We start from the raw sequence: 13,700 nt of genomic DNA, 5'->3' as shown, positions 1-13,700 counted from the left end.
CGGGGTTTCACTATGTTGACCAGGATGGTCTCTATCTCTTGACCTCATGATTCACCCACCTTGGCCTCCCAAAGTGCTGGGATTACAGGCATGAGCCACCATGCCCAGCCAGGGTTGTTTTTTCCTGGGGCCTCACTTGGCGTGTAGATGGCCATCTTCTCCCTGTGTCTTCAGGTTCTTTCCTGTTTGTCTGTGTCCACATTTCTTGTTCTCCTAAGGACATCAGTCCTATTAGATTAGGGTCCTCACCCTAGTTACCTCATTTCAACTTTCATTACCTCTTTAAAGGCCCTCCCTCCAAACACAGTGCATTCTGAGATAGTGGGGCTTAGGACTTCAACACATGAATTTTGGGAGAGACACAATTTGGCCCATAAAAATGTCTGTGAATGCATGGCTGTTCTGTGGGTCCCTGTGACTGCGAGATTGCACATCTCTTGTTTCTGTATCCGGGTCTGTGTGTCTGTCTGAGCATCTGACCATAGGAGACTCTGTCCTTGTGAATTTCTGGGGCTGGGGCTCCTGGGTCTCGGTTGCCTTTGCTTGTAGACCTCGACAGTGTTCTGCATACACTTGACCGTGTCTGTAAGTTGGCTTGCAAACCAGGATGTCGTAGGTCGGGGAGGCTGGGGCCTGCGAGAACAGGATCTGTCCCTGTCTGGGCCTCTGCGAATGTGGGTCCTATCATGCATATGTCTATGATCTAACTGTCTCTGGGCATGTGGCTGTATGGCAGGATTTGAAAGGAGAGGGGAAGGATCATATTAATTTGAGATTTGAAAGGAGACAGAGTGTTTACAAAAGCAGAGGAACAGCGGGTTAAACATCTGTTGGTGATGACGGTGAGGACAGCAGCTGAGGCTGGGCTGGCTCCAGTGTGAGCTCTGTGGCATGTTGGTATCTTTAAAACTGTCACAAAACCACATACAGAAGCAAAACAATGGGACTGAGGGAATCTGCTGGAGGGGGCGGGGTGGGCAGTGGAGGAAGCAGAAGGGTCTGGGAGGGGGACTTCATGAAGAGACCTCTTTGTCTCAGTACTAGGGAAGCGCACAGCTGAACCCTCCAACACTGACCTCTTTCTCTCTCTCCACCCATTTTCTCTGACAAATCTGTGCACCCTGAGGCCTGGGGCTGTCGGGTGGGCATGGCCCTCACTGCCAAGACCCTACCCAGACTGTGCTCAGGGCTTTACAGGAAGCTTCTCTGTTCCTCCCTACAAGCCTGCAAGGGGCAGGGAGCAGTTATCATTCCCATTTAAGAGTTGAGAAGGCTAGGCGCAATAATTCATGCCTGTAATCCCAGCACTTTGGGAGGCCCAGGTGAGAGGACCATTTGAGCCCAGGAGTTCAAGACCAGTCTGGGTAACATGGCGAAAACCCATCTCTACAAAAACACAAAAATTAGCTGGGCTTGGAGGCACATGCCTGTAGTCCCAACTACTTCGGAGACTGAGTGGGAGGATTGCTTGAGGCCAGGATGCAGTGAACTATGATTGCACCATTGTACTCCAGCCTGGGAGACAGAGAGAGACCCTGTCTCAAAAAAAAAAAAAAAAAAGGAAACTGAGACCACGATGACTTTGTCAGGCTGTAGCACCTCAGATTTCAGTGAGGACTAATTGTTCCCAGGATTCTGAGGATGGTGCTTGGGTAAGAAATGAATGAATTGAATTGGATGATAATATATTCTCTGTCCTATGAAGTGGAATCTATGTCCAGGTCCTGGTTAAAACCCGAAGGGCGGCCAAGCATGATGGCTCATGCCTATGAGGCCAGCCTGGACAACACAGTGAGACCTGGTCTATACAGAAATAAGAAAATTAGTGGGTGTGGTGGAGCATGCCTATAGTCCCAGCTACTCAGGAGGCTGAGGTGGGAGGATTGCTTGAGCCCAGAGGTTGAGGCTGCAGCAAGCTATGATAATACCACTGCACTCCAGCCTGAGTGACAGAGTGAGATCCCAACTCAAAATTAAATTTAAAAAAAAATCTGACCAGGCTCAGTGGCTCACACCTATAATCCCCTGGGAGGCCGAGGCGGGAGGGATCACCTGAGGTCAGGAGTTTGAAAACAGCCCGGCCAACATGGCAAAACCCTGTCTCTACTAAAAATACAAAAATTAGCCAGGTGTGGTGGCAGACACCTGTAATCTTAGCTACTAGGGAGGCTGAGGCACGAGAATCACTTGAACAGGGAGGCAGAGGTTGCAGTGAGCAGAGATCACACCACTGCACTCCAGCCCGGGCAACAGAGTGAGACCCCATCTCAAAAAAAAAAAAAATCCTCAAGGGTAATAGCGAACACTTACTTTCCCCACCACACCCATCAGCCCTGTGATAAACGAGGCCGATCATTTTGATCTATTCTATTCTTCTTGGAAAACCAATGGCAAATAAGTGACAGGGGCACTGGTGGCTCCTGAGCTAGGGAACAGACCTTTCCTGGGGAAGTAAACAGGGAGGGGCCAGTCAGGACAGAGGTTCTCCGGTTCCTCTACTCTCCTCCGCACCCACAGACACTAAGTCCCAGCACTGGTTTGGCTCAGCTGTGAACTTGGAATTGAGTCCCAGCTCTGCCAAACGCTAGCCTGTTCTTTTTGTTTTTGTTTTCTGAGATGGAGTCTTGCTCTGTCACGCAGGCTGGAGTGCAGTGGCACAATATCGGCTCACTGCAACCTCTGCCTCCTGGGTTCAAGCAATTCTCCTGCCTCAGCCTCTTGGGTAGCTGGGATCACAGGTGCACGACACCATGCCCGGCTAATTTTTGTCTTTTTTAAGTAGAGACAGGGTTTCCCCATGTTGGCCAGGCTGGTCTTTAACTCCTGACCTTGTGATCCACCCGCTTCAGCCTCCCAAAGTGCCGGGATTACAGGCGCGAGCCACTGCGCCCAGCCATTCTTTTTCCTTTCTCTCCTGTTCTCACCTTGCTGCATCCCGCCCTTCATTTCATCCAATGCACAGCTCTCTCAGGTTGTTCTTTCATCTCCAAGTCTTGGGGTACAAGTCATTCCCTTAGTTGCACCCACTGGGTTGTTCGCTTGGTGGCTTGTTTCTTTGTATGCTCTGTAATTTTTGTCTGTCAACTCACACTAAGCAGGGCCTGTCTTCCCTGGGTCTCCCATGTGCCCTGGGTTGTGTCTATAGAGCTGTTGGAAGCTTGCCTCCACAGGGAGCCGAGATTTTCCTCTGGTCCCAGGTGAGAGTGCTTACTAATTTCACAGGGTAAAATAATGGTGGCTCCAGGCTTTATACTGGGGCATGCTGTAGCCCTGGACCCCTATTTATTTTTTCCATTCCTGGCCCAAGAGATTGGCAAGGCTTTTTACCTCTTTTGCAGACCAGCAGGCAAAATTTCTCACCACAAATTTGGATAGGTAGAGCTGCTGTGCTTGTTTATTTGTAAGCATGGTACTTTCTAATTTCTATGGTATCAAGACTTTGGGCCCCATCTGTGAGTTTTGACAAGGAGTGTTTTCCAACCCAAGTGTTCCAACCCAAATGCACTTTGGGCCACCACACCTGGCCGAAACTTAACTTTTAAAAAGGGACAAGAACCAGGTTGAGGTGCTAGAAGGAATTGCCATGGAGAAAACACACTTCCAAAATATTTATCCACAACACAGGTATTATAACATGATGTGAAGTCATTTGCCAAGGGTATCAATCCATACAGTCAAAGTGCTGTGAGTACGGTAAGAACAGAAATACTCACTCTTCCAAGAAGAAGCTACAGAGAGAGCAAAAAAGGTACAAGCCAGTCCTTGAGAAATGAGGGGCAGTCAACAGGTGAAAAGCCAGGAAAGCCATGCACATGTGCAGGGTGCAGAAGGGCGAGAGGTTTGCTGGGGCCAGTGTGAAGGGTGCATGGCTGGGAGGGGAAGGTGCGAGGCTCCAGTGGTGGACCACGCCCAGTTGGAAGGATCTAGTGTCCCAGGCTGAGGGCCATTGGGAGCCACATTCCACGAAATTTCATCCAAAACTGCTTTTAAATTCAGCCTTATGCTAATGATTCTCAAATTGATGCCTTTAGCCTGGTCCTCTTCCCTGAACTCCAAACATGTATATCTAACAGCCTACCTGACATGTCCATTTGAAAAGCCCGTGGGCATCCCACATCTAGACCTCAGCTCTGGTCATCCCTTTTGAACCTTCTCCTCCCTCGGTCTTCCCCATCCCATCTAACAGGAGATCTATCTTTCTGGTTGCTCAACCAATAAACTGGGCACCATCTTTGCCTCCTCTTTTTCTCCTATGCCTTACCTCCAAGCTGTCAGCCTCAAGGCTTAGGACAGTAAAGGAGGTGCCTCTACTTATGCCAAACTTATTTTTAGCTGTGTGGAAGAAGAATGGGCATGTTCCTTGTGAAGGATACAGACATGTTGGCCAAGCAGAAGTGGTGGGGCAGGGGCCCAGGAAGGAGATGCTTCAGGCAGGAAGGTCATGTGCAAAAGGCACAAAAACAGGAGAAAGAGGTCTTGTATGCGGATGGCAGGGAAGCCAGTCTGACTGCAGGGGTGAGGGCTCAAGGGAACCTGGGGAAGAAAGGCTCCAGAAGTGGGTGGAGTCTGGTCAGCTCCTGCAGGTCCTGACAGATCCCTAGGTCTCCTAGCTTACTCTTCGAGGTCCTTCATAGCCTCTCACCAAGCACCAAGGCCTGTGCCTACTTTTCCTTGTCTTCACCTAGGCTTCTGCCCATTGCCCAGGTAGCCACCCTCGGCTCTCAGAATCACAGTTCCTAGACCACTGTGTTTGGTTTTGGCTTTTGTCTCCTGTTGCATACCCAGCCCTATAGCCTCCAAGCACGAGTTCAAAGACCAACGCTTGTCAATGAGATGGAAATGCAAGTAGGGAAATGAGAAATAAGGACAATAATGTCGTGATGGAAACAGAATTGCATTTCTGTCTGTGTGTTGCCACATCGCATGAAAACGACTGGACATGTTGAATGTGAGTGGATGTTTGGAACACTCTGGCTTAAAACTGAAGCTACGTGGTATGCACAAAGTTCACTTTGGGGGCACCAGGGGAAAAGACACCACAGATAGGTAAGCAGTTACTTATTATTATTATTATTATTATTTTGAGACAGAGTCTCGCACTGTTGCCCAGGCTGGAGTGCAATGGTGTGATCTCAGCTCATTGCAATCTCCAGCTCCCCTGGTTCAAGTGATTCTCCTGCCTCAGCCTCCCAAATAGCTGGGATTACAGGCGCCTGCCACCATACCAGGCTAATTTTTTTGTATTTTTAGTAGAGACAGGGTTTCACTATGTTTGCCAGGCTGGTCTTAAACTCCTGACACTGTGATCCATTTTTTTATGAAAAGACTGTTATTTCCTTTCCTTTCCTTTCCTTTTTTTTTTTTCGGGATAGGATCTTGCTATGTTGCCCAGGTTGGTCTTGAACTCCTGGGCTCAAGTGATCCTCCTACCTCCACCTCCCAAAGTGCTGAGATTACAGGCATGAGCCACTGTGCCTGGCTGGGATGTTCTTCATTGTGTTATTATTTCCTTCCAGCTGATAAATACTAAGATGAACTTTCTTTCATGAAACTATGGTGACAGCATAGGTACTTATGAGACAGACTAACTCTTTGTTGGCTTCTCTGTAGGCAACTCTTTGTTGGTTTCCAAATTGTTTTTGGAATTTTCCAGTCCATGAAATCCCAAGGTCTGGGAATCAGGGACTCCCTGATTAAACATTTGGCTTTGAACTCTTTACTACAGCTTTGACCTGAATGTCCCTTTAGGACACAACTTTCAGCATTTGCTTTTTTTGTTCCAGGAGGTAAAATTTACCCAGCAAATAAGGCCACAAATGACAAATCCAAAGGGGAAGGAGTTAGGATGTCATTTCAGAGCCTCATCGTAGCTGAAATTCCCACTACTGATGATTTAAATTTCTCACACAGAAACCAGAATGCCAATTAAAATATAATCAGAGTACATCGCCATCTGTGGTAGAGGTTTCTGGGGCCCTGGAGCATATTGGTGTGCTCCTTCACATTTCCCAGCCTCCCTTGCGGTTAGGTTGGCCATATGACTGGTTCTGGCCAATAGAGATGGGAGCAGAAGTGCTATGTATTAATTCCAGGCTACAGTAGGTAAGTACCCTGTGTGCTTCCCCATTCTCTCTTCCCTTTCTACCTGCCCTCAGGTAGATAACCTCAGAGTGACCTTGAAGCTACAAGATGATGGAGCCACAAGATGGAGGCAGCCAGAGTTCCTGGGTTGCCATTCAGAAGAAACCTTCCAGACACCTGGTAGACTGTGACGTAACAGAGAAATAAATGTCTATTGGAGCAAGCCATGGAGATTCTAGGGTTTATTTGTTACTGTAGCACAGCCTATCCCATTCTGACTGATGTACCACTTGCTAAAAATGGCCACTGGTGGCCAGGCACGGTGGCTCCTGCCTTTAATCCCAGCACTTTGGGAGGCCGAGGCAGATGGATCATGAGGTCAGGAGAGCGAGACCATTTTGGCTAACACGGTGAAAACCGGTCTCTACTAAAAATACAAAAAATTAGCCAGGTGTGGTGGCATGTGCTTGTAGTCCCAGCCACTCGGGAGGCTGAGGCAGGAGAATCGCTTGAACCCAGCAGGTGGAGGTTGCAGTGAGTCGAGATCACGGCATTGCACTCCAGCCTGGGTGACAGCAAAACTCTGTCTCAAAAAAACAAAACAAAAAAAGCCCACTGGTGCCTTCCCATTGCATTTAAACAAAAATCTAGAATCTTTTCTGTGGTCTACAAAGCACTCCGTGTCGTGGCCCCTGCCTCAGGCGCTCCCACATACACCCTGTTCCAGCCACATTGGCCCTTGGAGGAGGCTCAGAAACACCAAGCTCACTCCCTCAGTGGCATGTGCATCCTGCCTGGAACATTCTGCTTCCAGATCATATTTCTTCACAACATTCACCTCAACCTAAATGCTACCTCCTCAGAGCAACCCTCCCTGATCACCTAAAAGTTGAAAAGCCCCATTTGTCATTCTATCCCACCAAGTTTCATTTTAATCTCAACGCCTCACTACCTGGTGTTTTCTTTTTTGATTTGTTTGTTCATTTCCTGTCTTTCCAATGTTTCTGTCTTATTTGCCATTGAATCTCTAGTGCCTAGCCAAGAGCTGGGGCACACAAGAGCTAATAAATGTTTGTTGAGTGAGTGGATGTGATATGGTTTGGATTTCTGTCTCCAACAAATCTCGTATCAAATTGTAACACCCAGCATTGGAGTGGGGGTCTGGTGGGAGGGGATTGGATCATGGGAGTGGATTTCTCATGAATGGTTTAGTACCATCCCCTTGTGGTACTGTCCTTGTGATAGTGAGTGGGTTCTCGTGAGATCTGGTCATTTAAAAGTGTGTAGCACCTCTCCCTTCTCTCTATTCCTGCTCTGGCCATGTGACATGCCTGCTGGCTTTTTGCCTTCTGCCATGATTGTAAATTTCCTGAGGCCTCCCCAGAAGCTGAGCAGATACCAGCATCATGCTTTCTGTACAGCCTGTGGAACTGTGAGCCAATTAAACCTCTTTTCTTTATAAATTACCCAGTCTCAGGTTTTTCTTTATTGCAATGGGAGAACGGCCTAATACAGGACGGAGGAACAAATTATACAGCTGTCTGTTTCCTTGCATCTGCTGAGGAGTTAACTGTGCCCTGTAAACATTAGACAGTGTTCTGTGTGACCAGCCTTCCTAAAACAGTGGGTTACAATAACAGTCATTGTTTGCTTTGCTCACAAATCTGGGAATTGGCTGGGTTCTGCTAGCAGTTCTCAATTGGGGTTTCTCATGAAGTTGTATTCAGACAATGCTTGAGGCTTAGGTCATTCCGAAGACCTATTCACTCCCACGTCTGGCTCCTGGTCTGGGAAAACTCAAACATCTGGGGATTATACTAGTGTCCAGCTGTGTGACTTTAGGAAGTTACTCAATCTCTTTAAGCCCCAGGTGTTTGTATGTAAAACAGGAGCAGGAATTACAATAGCACCTATCACTTATTGCGCATCTACTCTGTTCCAGACACCATGTGTGTGAAACTCTTGGCACATCTGTCTCCACAAGCCTTATAACAACCTATTTTGGGGCTGGGTGCAGTGGCTTATGCCTGTAATCCCAACACTTTGGGAGGCCGAGGCAGGTGGATCACTTGAGGTCAAGAGCTCGAGACCAGCCTGGCCAACATGGTGAAACTCTGTCTCTTCTAGAAATACAAAAAATTTTACCCAGGCCCAGTGGCGGGCTCCTGTAGTCCCAGCTACTTGGGAGGCTGAGGCAGAAGAATCACTTGAGCCCGGGAGGCAGAGGTTGCAGCGAGCCGAGTGAGCCTAGATCTCACCACTGCACTCCATCCAGCCTGGGCGACAGAGCAAGACTCCGTCTGAAAAAACCCCACAAAACCTAATATGTACAACTTACTCATTTTATACACGAAGAAACTGAGGTTCAGAGAAGTTATGTGTCTTGTTCAAAGTCATGTAGCTAATTATGTCAGGGACTTCTAATGCGGTACCCTGAGCCAATGTCTCAGTCCATTCAGGCTGCTATAACAAGATCCCTTAGGCAGGGTAGTTTATTTCTTACAGTTCTAGAGACCCTTAGCGATCCCTTAGACAGGCGTTTATTTCTTACAGTTCTAGAGACCAGGAAGCCCAAGATCAAGGCGCCAGCAGATTCAGTTTCTGGTGAGGACTCTGCTTCATAGGTAGCTCTTCGTTGTGTGCTCACATGGCAGAAGGGAATGGCAGCTCTCTGGTGCCTCTTTTATAAGGGCACTAGCCCCAGTCATAAGGACGGAGCCCTTGTGACCTAATTACCTCCCAAAGGCCCCACCTTCTAATCTCATCATTTTGATGATCAGGTTTCAACATATGAATTTCTGGAGGACACATTGAGGCCATAACTGCCAATATGGGAAATCCCGCCTCCTGCTCTATATACATTACAATACTCCATAAAATATAAACAAAAAATATAAACCCATGGTTGAGTTCATAGCCAAGAAAAAGGAAGCCCCAGGGACCAGAAAAAGAGGAAATTCAGAGTTGGGACAGTGAGCAGGACGAGGTTGAGGGGCTCGCTAGGGAGGGGGAGGGTGTTGGGAGCCTTGGGCCCTGTGAATGCAATGGGCTGGAACTGAGCTATGTGCATAGAGCCAGGAGCCACAGAGGAAGAGGGACAGAACACTCTGCCCAGGGCTCCCACTGTCTTCCCATTGAGCAGCCAGTGGCCTGAGACCATCAGTGGAGTGGGGCATCCAAGTGGCACAGTTAAATCAGGCCTGGAGCAGGGATTTCACCTGGCTGCTCCATAACTGGCCTGCGTGCTGATAATCAGGCACTGTCAATCTATTCAAACATTCAACTAAAATAACATCTCTAGGCCGGGCTTGATGGCTCATGCCTGTAATCCCAGCACTTTGGGACGCTGAGGCAGGTGGATCACCTGAGGTCAGGAGTTCAAGATTAGCCTCGCCAACATGGTGGGACACTGTCTCTACTAAAAATACAAAAAATCAGCTGGGTGTGGTGGTGGGTGACATAATCCCAGCTACTCAGGAGGCTGTAGCAGGACAATCACTTGAATCTGGGAGGCAGAGGTTGCAGTGAGCCAAGATTGTATCATTGCACTCCAGCCTGGGCAACAAGAGCAAAATTCCGTCTAAAAAAAAAAAAAAAGGCTTTATATCTCAAGGAAGAAGTGATACAAAACAAAAACAAAAGGTTAATTTTGTAGCTTTGAGTTTTTATATTTCACTACTAAAAATCTATGACATCAAGAGAACGAGAAGACAAGCCACAGATTGGAAGAAAATATTTGCAAAAGATATTATCTGATAAAAGACTATTGTTCAAAATATGTAAATGACTCTTAAAACTCAACACTAAGGAAAAAAATTGATTTAAAAATGGGCCAAAGAAGTTAACAAACACCACCAAAGAAGATGCGAAAATAAGCATATGGAAATATGCTTCACATTGTATGTCAGTAGAGGAATGCAGATTGAAACAACAGTGAGGTACCACTACTCAGCTATTGGAATGGCCGAAATTCAGAACACTGACAATACCAAATGCTGACAAGGTTGTAGAACAACAGGAATTCTCATTCATTGCTGGTGGGAATGCAAAATGGTACAGCTACCTTGGAAGACAGTTTAGCAGTTTCTTGCAAAACTAGACCTACTCTTACCATACAATCTAGCAATCAGGCTCCCTGGTATTTATTCAAAAGAGCTGAAAACATGTCCACACAAAAACCTCCACATGATGTTTATAGCAGCTTTGTTCATAATTGCCAAAACTTGGAAACAATCAAGAAGCCCTTCAGTCAGTGAATGAGTAAACTGTGACACATCCAGTCAATGGGATATTGTTCAGCCCTAGAAAGAAATGAGCTATCAAGCCATGAAAAGCATATCGCTAAGTGAAAGAAGCCAATCTGAAAAGGCGACATATGTATTGTTACTGGCAGTGAATCCACATTTGTACAGGTCTGCAGCAACCTCAGTTCCTGCCTCTCAGAAGAAAGAACTTGACTGAGGGACATAAGGCAGAAGGAGAGACAGAGGCAAGTTTTAGAGCAGGAGTGAAAGTTTATTAGAAACCTTTAGAACAGGAATGAAAGGAAGTAAAGTACAGTTGGAGGAGGGCCGAGCAGGAGACCAGAGTTCAAGTGTGCAGTTCAACCTTTTGATTGGGGTTTTATACATGTGCGTACTTTCAGGGTCTTGCTTCCCTTCTCCCCTGATTCTTCCTTTGGGGTGGGCTGTCTGCGTGCACAGCGGCCTGCTAGTGCTTAGGAGGGGAGCATGTACAGTGTGTTTACTGGGGTTGTACACATGCTCCCCTAAGGTGTTCCTCCTCTACCAATCTAGCATTCCTAGAGGAAGAACACATACCAGTTGAACTCTGCCATTTTATCTCTTTTTTTTTTTTAGATGAAGTCTCGCTCTTGTCCCCGAGTCTCGCTGGAGTACAACAGCGCAATCTTGGCTGATTACAACCTTCACCTCCCGGGTTTAAGGGATTCTCCTGCCTTAGGCTCCCAAGTAGCTGGGATTACAGGAACCTGCCACCATGCCCAGCACATTTTTGTATTTTTAGTAGAGATGGAGTTTCACCATGTCGGCCAGGCTGTTCTCAAACTCCTGATCTCAGATGACCCACCCACTTTGGCCTCCCAAAGTGCTGGGATTACAGGCGTGAGCCACCGCGCCTGGCCTTGCCTCTTAATGCTCATGCTTGAGCCCACTCACCCAACTCTTGAGATCTTACTAGGAAGCTGCTGATCCCCAGTTTCAGGTGTTCTCTGACTATTAGAAGACTACCTTTCCCTAGCACCGGATGTTAACAATTATTATTTTGGAGAGACAGTCGCCTGCCACCACCTGGCAGTGTGTTACTCCAGTAAACACATTGAGCATGCTCCCCTCCCAACCACCTGACCATCACCCGATGGTCGCCTGATATTCCTGCTATATGTGTATGGGCTGGTGGGGGGAGCCCTCTCCTGCCCTGCTCGGGCTTCACCAGCTACCCACTGTAACAGTATGATTCCAATGAGATGATATTCTAGAAAATGCAAAACCATGAAGACAGGAAAAATGTCAGTGGTTGCCAAAGGTCAGAAGGGAGAGAGGAATGAACAGGCAGAACACAGGATTTTTAGTGCAGTGAAACTATTCTGTGTCATACTCTAGTGGTGGGCAAATGTGTCCAAACCCATAGAACGTACACCACAAGAGTGAGCCCTAATGTAAACTGTGGACTTCGGATGATGATGCTGTTTCAATGTGGGTTCATCAGTTGTAACAAATGTACCACTCTGGTGGGGGATGTTGATAGTGAGGGAGACAGAGGGGGGCAGTGGGTGGCAAGGGTGGCAACCCACTGTACTTTCTGCTCAACATTGCTGTGATCCTCAAACTGCTATAAAAAATAAAGTCTATTAACAAGAAATAGTTAAGACCAAAAAAAAAAAAAAGCCATGGAAGATAAATAGTCTGAAAGACAATATGTTTTTGACTTTTTTAAAAAAAGAAAGCTTCCTGGAATGGGTGTGAATGTGAGGAGGGCTTGGAATATAAAGTCAGAGAGTTTCAATGCTAATTGTGGGATAGGGTGAGCTTGGGATGGGGTGAGCTAGAGACGGCCCAGCCTTGCTCCTTAAGTTCCAGAACCAACTGAGGTGGGGTTAGGGGCTAGTAGAGGAGATAAGCAAACAGAATCCTAACACAGCATGGGCCAGTACATGGGTCGATTTTCCCAGGACCACCCATTTTTCTGGCAACCTGTTCTTTCTGCAGGAGCAGCTGTGTTCTTTAATGACCCTGTCCCTCTAAATGGCCTTGATTGGGCCAGAGTGGTCACTTTGTCATAGCTGGGCCCATTGGAATCTTTTCCCAGGATTTTTAAAGTGAATCTTACACAGCTGATTCTTATTTAGTGGAGAAGCAATAAGAGGATATAAAACTACCAGCAGTCTGATTCTGCTATGTGGAGGGAGAAGGTCTGTGACTAGAGAATGAAGCTGAGATAAAGGAAGCTCTGGATTTCTGGTTTCAGTTCTTCCTGAGTACACCTGCGCCCATAACCTTCCTGAGGTTTGCCTGGCACAGGGAAGTGGACACATAGACATGATGGGACCTTGCCCTCTGTCCCAGTTTATTTGGTCTGGGGTAGTTCTGACCTTTACTGAGCCCATCAGAACATCTCTCCATAAGTCTGGAATTGGAGCTTAGTGATGCCTTGTCAGTGTCTTTGGGTCACTGGGATTGATGTGATATAGACTGTGGGCTGAGGACACCATCATGGCAGCAATTGTTAGACTGTGGACGGGGAAGAGAGGAAGAGAAAAGTGGTGTGTTAGAAAGGGCAAAAAAAAAAAAAAAAAAAGGCAGATACAGGGAGAAGGGGAAAGAGGAGAACACGTGGCCCTGGAAGAGCCCTGGAAATGTGCCTACCTTATGAGACTGCTTCCATGAGAGAATCCCAGCTTGTTCCATGAATTCTCTTTTATGCCTAACTGGGTTTGAGAGCATTTCTGTTACTGAAAACCAAATGATCACTGAACAACATCTGAATCTCCCTACAGCCTATGAACATCTTGAGGGTAAAGCTGACTCGTTCGTCTCTCTAAATCCGGAAGCTTGGCCAGGACTCCCAGCAAGAGAGTGAAGAGATAGCCATTGTCCCAAGAATCAGGGCTCCGTCTGACACAACGTGCTTTAGAACTCTGGAAATCCTGCTCCAGAGTTTTGTGGGCTGGGTGCGGTGTCTCACGCCTGCAATCCCAGTGCTTTGGGGGAACCTGAGGGGAAAGGATTGCTTGAGGCGAGGAGATCAAGACCAGCCTGGGTAACATAGTGAGATCCCCGTTTCTAAAAGAAAAAAAAAAAATCTAAAAATTAAGAGTTCAAGGCTGTGAGCTAGGATTGCACCACTGCACTTTCCCTGTCTCAAAAAAAAAAAAAAGAGTTTTGCAGAGTGAAGTTCTAAGCATTGACTTTAGAGACTAACACCTTCAACTCCTACTTTCCATGATGTGACTTAGGAAAGCCACTTTCTCTCTCTGAGCCCCAGTTTTTGTAGTCATAATATGGGAATCATACTCCCTGCTTTACAGGATTGATGTTGGTTATTGAGTGAAATCATTTAGGCAGAAGGCCTAGCCCAGTGCCCGACACAGAGGAAATACC

The sequence above is a fragment of the Aotus nancymaae genome, unplaced genomic scaffold, assembly GCF_030222135.1.
Source record: "Aotus nancymaae isolate 86718 unplaced genomic scaffold, 86718_ANA_hifiasm-v0.15.2.pri h1tg000003l, whole genome shotgun sequence".
Lineage (NCBI taxonomy): Eukaryota > Metazoa > Chordata > Mammalia > Primates > Aotidae > Aotus > Aotus nancymaae.
This window is presented reverse-complemented; position numbering follows the sequence as displayed.